The sequence below is a fragment of the Brassica oleracea genome, chromosome C8, assembly GCF_000695525.1.
Source record: "Brassica oleracea var. oleracea cultivar TO1000 chromosome C8, BOL, whole genome shotgun sequence".
Taxonomy (NCBI): Eukaryota; Viridiplantae; Streptophyta; class Magnoliopsida; order Brassicales; family Brassicaceae; genus Brassica; species Brassica oleracea.
In genome coordinates, this window is record NC_027755.1 from 15,003,016 (window position 1) to 15,011,821 (window position 8,806).

Genomic DNA, 8,806 nt, shown 5'->3' on the forward strand with positions numbered 1-8,806 from the left:
CCCCCCCGAAGTTTTGTCACAAGAAGCTATGCCAATAGCAAAGTTAAAGTCTATAGTAACGTAGGAAGAAATCAGCTATGTTAATTTGTTCATGATTCAAAAGCAACAAAAGGGTCCAGAGAGCAAATGCAAATATATATATAGTTAATTCGACAACAACAAAAAAGGAAGCCTTTCTTCAAAACAAAAAAAAAAACAACAAAAAAGGAATATAATCACCTCAAATAGAATGAAGTTAGTCAACAACGATTTAAAAGGGTTTAACAGAAATGACATGACATCAGAGAATCAATTACGAGTGCTCTATATTTTGAGGTGGAAAATAGTAAGGGGCATTGAATGTGGAATTTCTAGTAGAGACGGTGCCTGTAGCCAGATTGACAGATCCGATTTCATCTACATCAAAAATTTCGACTCTGTTGGGGTACATGCCAGGAAAGGAGCTAGCAGGAACACAGAAAGGTTCAGCCCTGGAGAGGAAAATGACGAGATCTCCAATGTCCTCAGTGTAAACAGCATTTCCTTCTTCGTCAAGCTTGAACACCATCAAAGCTTCTGTTTTCATTTTAGGCATATCAAGCATGCTCCTGGTGGTCTTTCTGAACCACTTTATCAAGAAAGTTTCACCAGTTGTTTGTGACTCCACCAAGTGTTCGCTTGTGGAACACGAATGCAATATCTCCAGTTTGGACATAGTCAGCTCAGCAAGTTGTGGAACCGCAACATCTGAATTTTAGGATGGTCCTTGTGTTCTCCGAGATCCCATGATCCGATGAGATGGCCTCCTGATCCGGGTATGTGGAACATGCCATCTCTCCTTGAAAACATGACACGAGAGGAGAAGAAACATGGGTTTGCGATCCTGATGTTGATCCACTCGGAGTTACTTTGAGCAGCTGGTCTGCATAAGCTGAGTTGAGGTCCGAAGAACTTGATAGCCACGACACAGTCCTCTTCCTCAGGAGATGATGAGGACATCGACACGTTGGTGACAAGCTGGGTTTGGCAATAAGGCAGAGTTACAAGAGGAGGCAGTGAAATGTGTTTAGGATCTGTGTACGATGCAGCCGGGTTTAGATCGTCTTGGAGACGGTGTCTTCCGTCCTCTAGAGGAGTAGCTACCCAGCCATGGGACGACCCGATTGTTCCCAGTATACAAAAACGAAAGTGTTTTAATGGGCACGACAACTCTCCAGGCACATCCTTTTCCACATGAGTCACGGAACGCTCATTAGCATTCTTAATGTTGAGGTTTCCGATTTCGTCAGCATAAGGACAAGGGCTAACGGATATGATGGCACAGGGAGGGGTTTGCTGCAAGGAAGATGAGAAGCTATCAGAGCCAAGAGAAGAGGACCTAGCCAACACAAGTTTCCCAAGGCAGATCTTCGAAGGCTGATTGAGAAGCAGAGACATGAATAATTTTGTTTTAGCAAAAGCAAGAGTTTCAAAATGAAATAAATAAAAAACCCTAATTAAGAGAATTGGTGATGTTCACATCTTCTCCGCCCTAAAATTTCAATTATTACAGAGAGAAGACTTGGCCACCAAGTTTCTCAGTTAATGAGGTCAATTTATTTTAGGCATCTTATTTTCATTTTCGTTATGAAAATATTTCAGTTTGAACGTCTTATTAAACGGAGAATATATTTTTACCATGTTTATTACGGTTTCTGCCACTGGTCTTTATTCATCACTTTCCTAGAACTCTAGAAAGCAAGAAGGGGTTATTGGTGTTGGCTGTGAATACTCTACGCAACCATAATTCTCTCTAAAGCAATAAAATCAAACCAATCAAGCTTTATTAATAAAAACTAAAGATAGAGCCCAAAATCTTTAAAAGGAAATATAATGGCTCTAGAAATCAATTTTTCTACAGCTTTAGACTTCGTGCTTTTAAAACTTTAAAATAAACCTACAGCAATAAAATTTAAAGCTAAAACCATAAAATCTACAGCTTAAATATTAAAGCAAAAAATTCAAAGCTACAGCCTCTGCTAATCAACCCCAGAACCTCTCATCCCCTATATTAATCCTGGAGCATTACAACATATTTTTGTAGCCATGTGTCATCACGATAATGATTCTTAAAATTGTTAAAAAAATAAGTTGGTCCATATAAACATATACTATGTTTTTTATTAAACTAACTATCAAATTAATAAGTAGTGTACAAAACAATATTTTTTCTTTCCTTAAATAAAAGTTACGGAATTACCTAATAAGGTTAATATATATATGACAATTAATGATTATGAATAATACATACTCCATCCGTTCCGGAAAGTAAGATGTTTTAGATTTTTTATTTGTTCCACAAATATAGATTTTCTATATGTCTAAGGTACTTTTTATATTTTTAAGAAACATTAAATGAAAATATTTAAATTGATTAAATTTCATTGGTGAAAAGTTATTGGAAAGTGTATAATAAATTAAAAAAAAAATTAAATTATAAACATTTATTGAATTCTTAATAAGCGTGAACACTTTACAAAATCTTACTTTCGGGAACAGAGAGAGTATTTGATAACAATTTTTCTAACCTCTCTCTCTCTCTTTTGTTTAATTTTATACTATTAAAAGTAATTAAAAATAACATTAAGCATATAATAAAAAAATTAGATTTTTTCTTATATGTTATATTTTGAATTTTTAAAAACGACTATAAATTACTAAAAATGGTAAAAGTCCCACATTGAAAATTTTATGATCAATGGTTTAACTTTTTTTGGTCAAGCAAGATACAAATGATGATCATATATCGTAGGGGTGGACGTTCGGATACACGTTCGGGTTAGTATCGTGTGTTTCAGTATAAATGTATAAAACCCGTTCGGATATTTCTACACTTGGAGCCGGGTTTAGGTATTTTATGTTCGTGTTCGGAAATTTAAATTTTGAATAAAAAATAAATAAATGATTCATTTTTTAAGTTTTGTATTTAAAATATATTTTAACTGGTTTTCTATTTTAAGAAAAAATAAACTATTAATAGGTTTGGAGATAAAACTTTAAAAATAGAAAGACACTAGTTCAGTTGTTGTTTTGAAATTTTAGATGCAACTTTTGTTAATGCAAGAAACAAGAACTTGATATATATATTTAAGTGAGTAGCAGTTCGGATATTTCTACACTTCGAGTCGGGTTCAGGTATTTTATGTTCGGATATTTCTACACTTCAGGCCGGGTTCGGGTATTTTATGTTTGGGTTTGGATATTTTGGGCCGGTTCAGATATTTAAATTTTGAATAAAAAATAAATAAATGATTCATTGTTCAAGTTTTTTGTATTTAAAATATATTTTAAATGGTTTCCTAATTTTATAAAAATTAAACTATTCATAGGTTTGAAGATAAAACTTAAAAATAGAAAGACACTAATTTAGTTGTTGTTTTAAAATTTTAGATGCAACTTTTGTTAATGCAAGAAACAAGATCTTGATATATATATTTAAGTGAGTAGCAAATAATTTTGTTCATAATCACCTAGACTATATTTGCGAAGTGATTTTGCCACATGTCCTTTCTACAATCAATTTCACAAAACAAATATGACATTGCTACTGAAATTGATGACATATTTTATAGCTTAATATGACATGAACAATTGCATTTAAAGTTAATTTATATTTTTGGTAAACTTTTTAAAATACGGTAATAACTTATATATTACATTTAATGTCAATTTATATTTTTGAAATTTTTTTTAGAATATGAGAATAACTCATAAATCATCATTAAAATAAATATATTCAAATATGGCATTATAAGTTTCAAAATATAATTTAATTATATATTTTTAAATTACACAATTTTATTATTAAATTTTCAAAAATGTATACAATTTTTTTTAGAAAATTATAAAAATTTAATCATAAAATCATTATTTTCTTATATATCTACAAATTTTAAAAATATTGTTTAATTTTAACTTTTGGTAATTATGCAACTTTTAAAAATTTATTTAATATATTTAATTAAAATAAATAGATAGAAAAATCTATCTAAAAATATAATTTCAAATATATACATGCATATTCTTAATACAATTTTTATGTTTAATTAAATCAAATTTATATTGATACAAAAAAGAAAATTTACAATATTAATAAAAAATTATTTTAAAATACAATTTATATTTATCTATTAAAAATATTTTAAATTTTTTTACTGCACATGGTGCAGAAAGACACCTAGTTATATGTATATTATCTATTTTTGATCAATAAGCATCATTAATATAAATATTTTGAATAAAATGAGAGAAGTAAACTACATATATAGGGATAAGTATACTTATGTTTGGTTATCTTTTGATATCCATTCAGGTTTGGATAATACCCGTTTAGATTCACATATTACCCGAACTGGTGAAATAAGTAATTTGTTTTGTTGTACTAGAATTAGATAATTTTTAGACCGAGCTGGTGAATATATACTAGAAATACATTTATATTTCGAGTCTGCACCTATATATTCTATAACAGCTTGATATATTAGATTTGAACACTAATTTGTTAATATAGTTTGCAAGTGATTTTTTTTTTCAAAATTTTGATTCTTAGATATGTATCTGGAGTGAAACTAATTTTTACAGATGTCCATTTTTTTTTTAAGTTGACACTTATTTAATTTACTAAATTCACTTAACTCATATCAATTAAACAAAGACGAGAAGGAAAGCACAATTTTATAGAGATAGAAAATGAATTCACTTATGGAGAGTCAATAGTAAAAAATCGAGAGCAGAAAACCTAATCCCCTTTCGTCGTTATACAATCGATGTTGCATATTTGGTTTTGGTAATTTGTGTCAGCCGCAATTTATTGTGCATATGAGATTGCAGTATTGCAAAAATGTAAAAACCATTTAATAATAATGTTAACTATTCAACAACGATAATATATTAAGAGACCAACATTTGTATTCGTCATTTTTTAATCGATAAAGATTGTAGTATTGCAAAATGTTAAAACCATTTAATAAACAAACATTATTATAAAAACTCACCCCGCCCATGCGCGCGGGTTATCGTCTAGTTAAAGGTATAATTGGGATTATATATATATATATATATATGTAACTGGTCTGTGACTTATCAGACAAATAATAAAAGGGGAATAAGAGCCTCATATATACTGTCCACATCGGCATCAAAAATCATCCAATAAGGAGCTGTTTTTTTGCCACATCACCATGGCTGAAATAGAGACGGCTTTCTTATTGGATCTATTAAAAACTTTATTGGCCCACCAGCCCACCTAGACAAACCTGCTTCTTCGTCTTCAAGCTTGGTGAGCCTCTCCCGACTCTTCCACTTCATCTTCTCCGATCTTTGTCTTTTGTTTTTGCGTTACCTTCTCAATCAATGATCATATTCAATACTGGTGTGGAAATACCTTTGGATCCAAAGGGATTTGCTTTCATCCAAATCAACGATTCGTTTCCAGGTTTTGCTTTCATCCTATTCTGATTATTCTTATAAAATCTGATGCAGAGATTCATTTGTCTTCTTCTTCGTCTCCCCATTCACTGCAAAGATGACGAAATATGTATTCAGACCTACCAAATCCGCTCCCTGTTCTCCCGCAAAGCCACTAAATCTCTCCCGCACACGATCTAAATAATTCCATGTCATCCACAAGGTTCCCATCGGAGACAGTCCTTACATCAGAGCCAAAAACGTTCAGGTGATTAAAAGTCTCATCCTTTCTTTCAGATCTTGGAATCATAACTTTTCATCTGATTGGTTGTTTTTGCGATTGATTATTGGATTCAGTTGGTAGAGAAGGATCATGAGAGAGCAATTCTGCTGTTCTGGTCCGCCATTAACACCGGAGACAGAGTTGACAGTGCTCTGAAAGATATGGCTATGGTGATGAAGCAACAAGATCGGGCAGAAGAAACTATCGAAGCTATTAAGTCTCTTAGAATCTGGTGTTCAGATCAAGCACAGGAATCGCTTGACAACATCCTCTTAGATCTCTACAAGGTACTCACTTTACAAAAAAAAATAGAAATCCTCTGTTTTTTCTTTGTTTCCTTATGCAATTCTTGAGTTTTTACTGAACTGTTGTGTGTTATTTTTGTTTACAGAGATGTGGGAGAAAGATGACGAGATTGCGCTGTCGAAACACAAACTCTTCTTGATACATAAAGGACTCGCCTTTAACAGCAAACGAACCAAAACCGCTGGATCTCAAGGGAAGAAGTTTCAAGTCTCTATTGAGCAAGAAGCAACTCGGCTACTGAGGAACTTAGGATGGGCTTTGATGCAAAGCGACAACTTCGCGGAAGCTGAAGACGCCTACAGGAGAGCTCTATCTATCGCACCTGACAACAACAAGATGTGTAACCTCAAAAACTGTCTTATGAAGCAAGGCAGGATCAATGAAGCCAAAGAGATGTTACGGCTTGTGAAGCCAGCGGTCGTGGATGGTCCTAGAGGAGTGGATTCGCATTTAAAAGCTTACGAGAGAGCGCAGCAGATGCTTATAACGATTTTGGCTCCGAGATGATGAGAAGAGGAGGGGATGATAGGGTTGAGCAGAAAAGGCTTTTCGACACCATGTTTGGTTCTTTCTCTATATGGCTGCCTCAACCTTGTAGAGAATAGAGCGTGAAGCCTAAGGCAAAGCCGGATTTGAGCAATGGTACGGTGACGAGAACGTGAAAACCAATGTGAATGCGAATGTAGTACTAAACAACCCATTAAGGGTTGATGCAAAACCGTTCTTCTCTTCGAAGTTGATCAACAATAAAGAGAAGCTGAAGAGGACAAGATCGTCGAGTCAAACCATGGGAATGTTGAGTTTTGGTGGTGGTGATGAGGGAGAGACAAACACGAAAGAGAAGAAAGCGATAGACTCTGGATTACCAGACAGCAAGGAGTTCGAAGAAGCGGTGATCATGGCTGTTTTGGGGACAGAGACGAAAATGTTGGACAAGAAGAGGCTCAAGGTTTTTCAGGACATCACATTGTCCTCCATAAGCCCAAGAGCCTGAGTGTGTTATCTCAAATAAGGTCCTCTGGTAACAATGGATGTTATAAACGGGAAATCGATAAAGAATCTTGAGAAATATTTTTGATTATCTACAGAGAATTTACCAACTATATTATTTGAAACATTCTCCAAGTTTCTTTCTTTAAAATTAAAACCTCATCAAATTATAAAATTAGATGCGTTTTCTAATTTATGAACGCTTTGATATATCATGTGTCCGACATAGAAGATTATATATTTTAATAATAAAGTAAAATTGTTGATGTTAAGTTAAATTCATTATGTCTAAGTTCTAACTATGATCCATCCAGTACAATTTTGTTTTACACAAAAATACCTTTTTCGCTACATGTTTAGCCAGTTAAACTTCAACAAACGCTATGCACTTTATAAATATGTTATCACCAATTAAAAATTACAACAAAAAAACAAAAAAAAAAAATTTAAGTTAGGAATATAATCATTATTTTTCTTTTAGAAAAAACCTCCAACAATGTTAAATACACTCTACACACACAACATATACATAACACCAACCGCTAAAAATTAGAACAGTTCATCACTACGTCTCAACCATATTACAATACAAATCTTAGAAAATTAGTAACCACGGCAAAACGCTAACTACACAAATACGGCATCACATCTACACATAAAGGTAAAGCAACAACAACGTCTATGAAATTTATTTTGTGCTTTTGTTTGTATAGTGTGGCTTATATACAAACTACAAATTAAATATGCTCAACGCAAACACACATAAAAATGAGACATCATATTTGGATATATTTAAATAAATAATTTTAAATATATTATATTCTTGATAATTTTAAAATTACTTTAAAAAAAAACTAAATTATTAAAAAAAATTAATATACAAATAAAACTAAAGCAATATTTTGTAACGTCAAAATAATAAATGAATAAAAATATATTTTGTTAATAAAATAGATTTTAGATTTTAAAGACTTCTAATTCATGTAATATTACAAAATTCAAAATTTGTTTATTACAATTAATATTTTACCATTAGATATATTAAAATAATATTTTCAAATCGATATTCAATTGTCAGTTTTCAACTATTACACGTAACAAAATATTATTAAGTACGAAATTTTTTTTGAAAAGGGGGTTTTATATTTTAAGTAGGTTATTGGAGTACTTTTTCTTTTCGTGAATTTATTCGAGATGAGATTTTGATCTTTTAAACTAAGATAATTTATGTTCTATACATAATTATATTTTTTTTACATAACTCTAAAATCTCGTACTTGATTCTTCATATTTTATTAGTTAATTGTGTTACATATAATAGAAATACTTACTTCAAACTAAAAACATAAAAAAAAAATCAAATTTAAAAATTAGTTATATATAATTTGATATACAAAAATTCACATATAAATAAAAATGATAAATGTAACAAATTTTAAATATATTATCCGCGCGTAGCGGGGAGAAAGGATCTAGTAAGTTATAATAAAGCGATTCAATTTATTCTACTAGGGGCATTGCCCTCCGCGCAAGCGCGGATTGTGGACAGAGTTCTTGTTTCATCTCAATATTTTCTAGGGTTATTGTAGTTGTAAATTTTGCGTTTTGGGTTGATCATTGTTTTTCAAAATTTTTATTGTTATTGGGTTAGAGTTGTGTTGATGAACTGTGTATATATTATTCTCCACTTATGAAGGAATAAACTGTGTTAGTAATGTGATTGATATAGTTCGTGGTATTACTTGCTGTGTCACTAAGACTTATTGTTTGTTTGTCTTTTTAATTTGTTTCTTGTACTGTTGA

General features: G+C 31.6%; 2 pseudogenes; one reads left to right on the forward strand and one right to left on the reverse strand.

Moving 5' to 3' along the window:
- Window positions 1–242: 242 nt before the first annotated feature.
- LOC106310968 lies at window positions 243–1,416 on the reverse strand (annotated as a pseudogene).
- Window positions 1,417–5,542: 4,126 nt separating this feature from the next.
- LOC106308736 lies at window positions 5,543–7,007 on the forward strand (annotated as a pseudogene).
- Window positions 7,008–8,806: the final 1,799 nt, after the last annotated feature.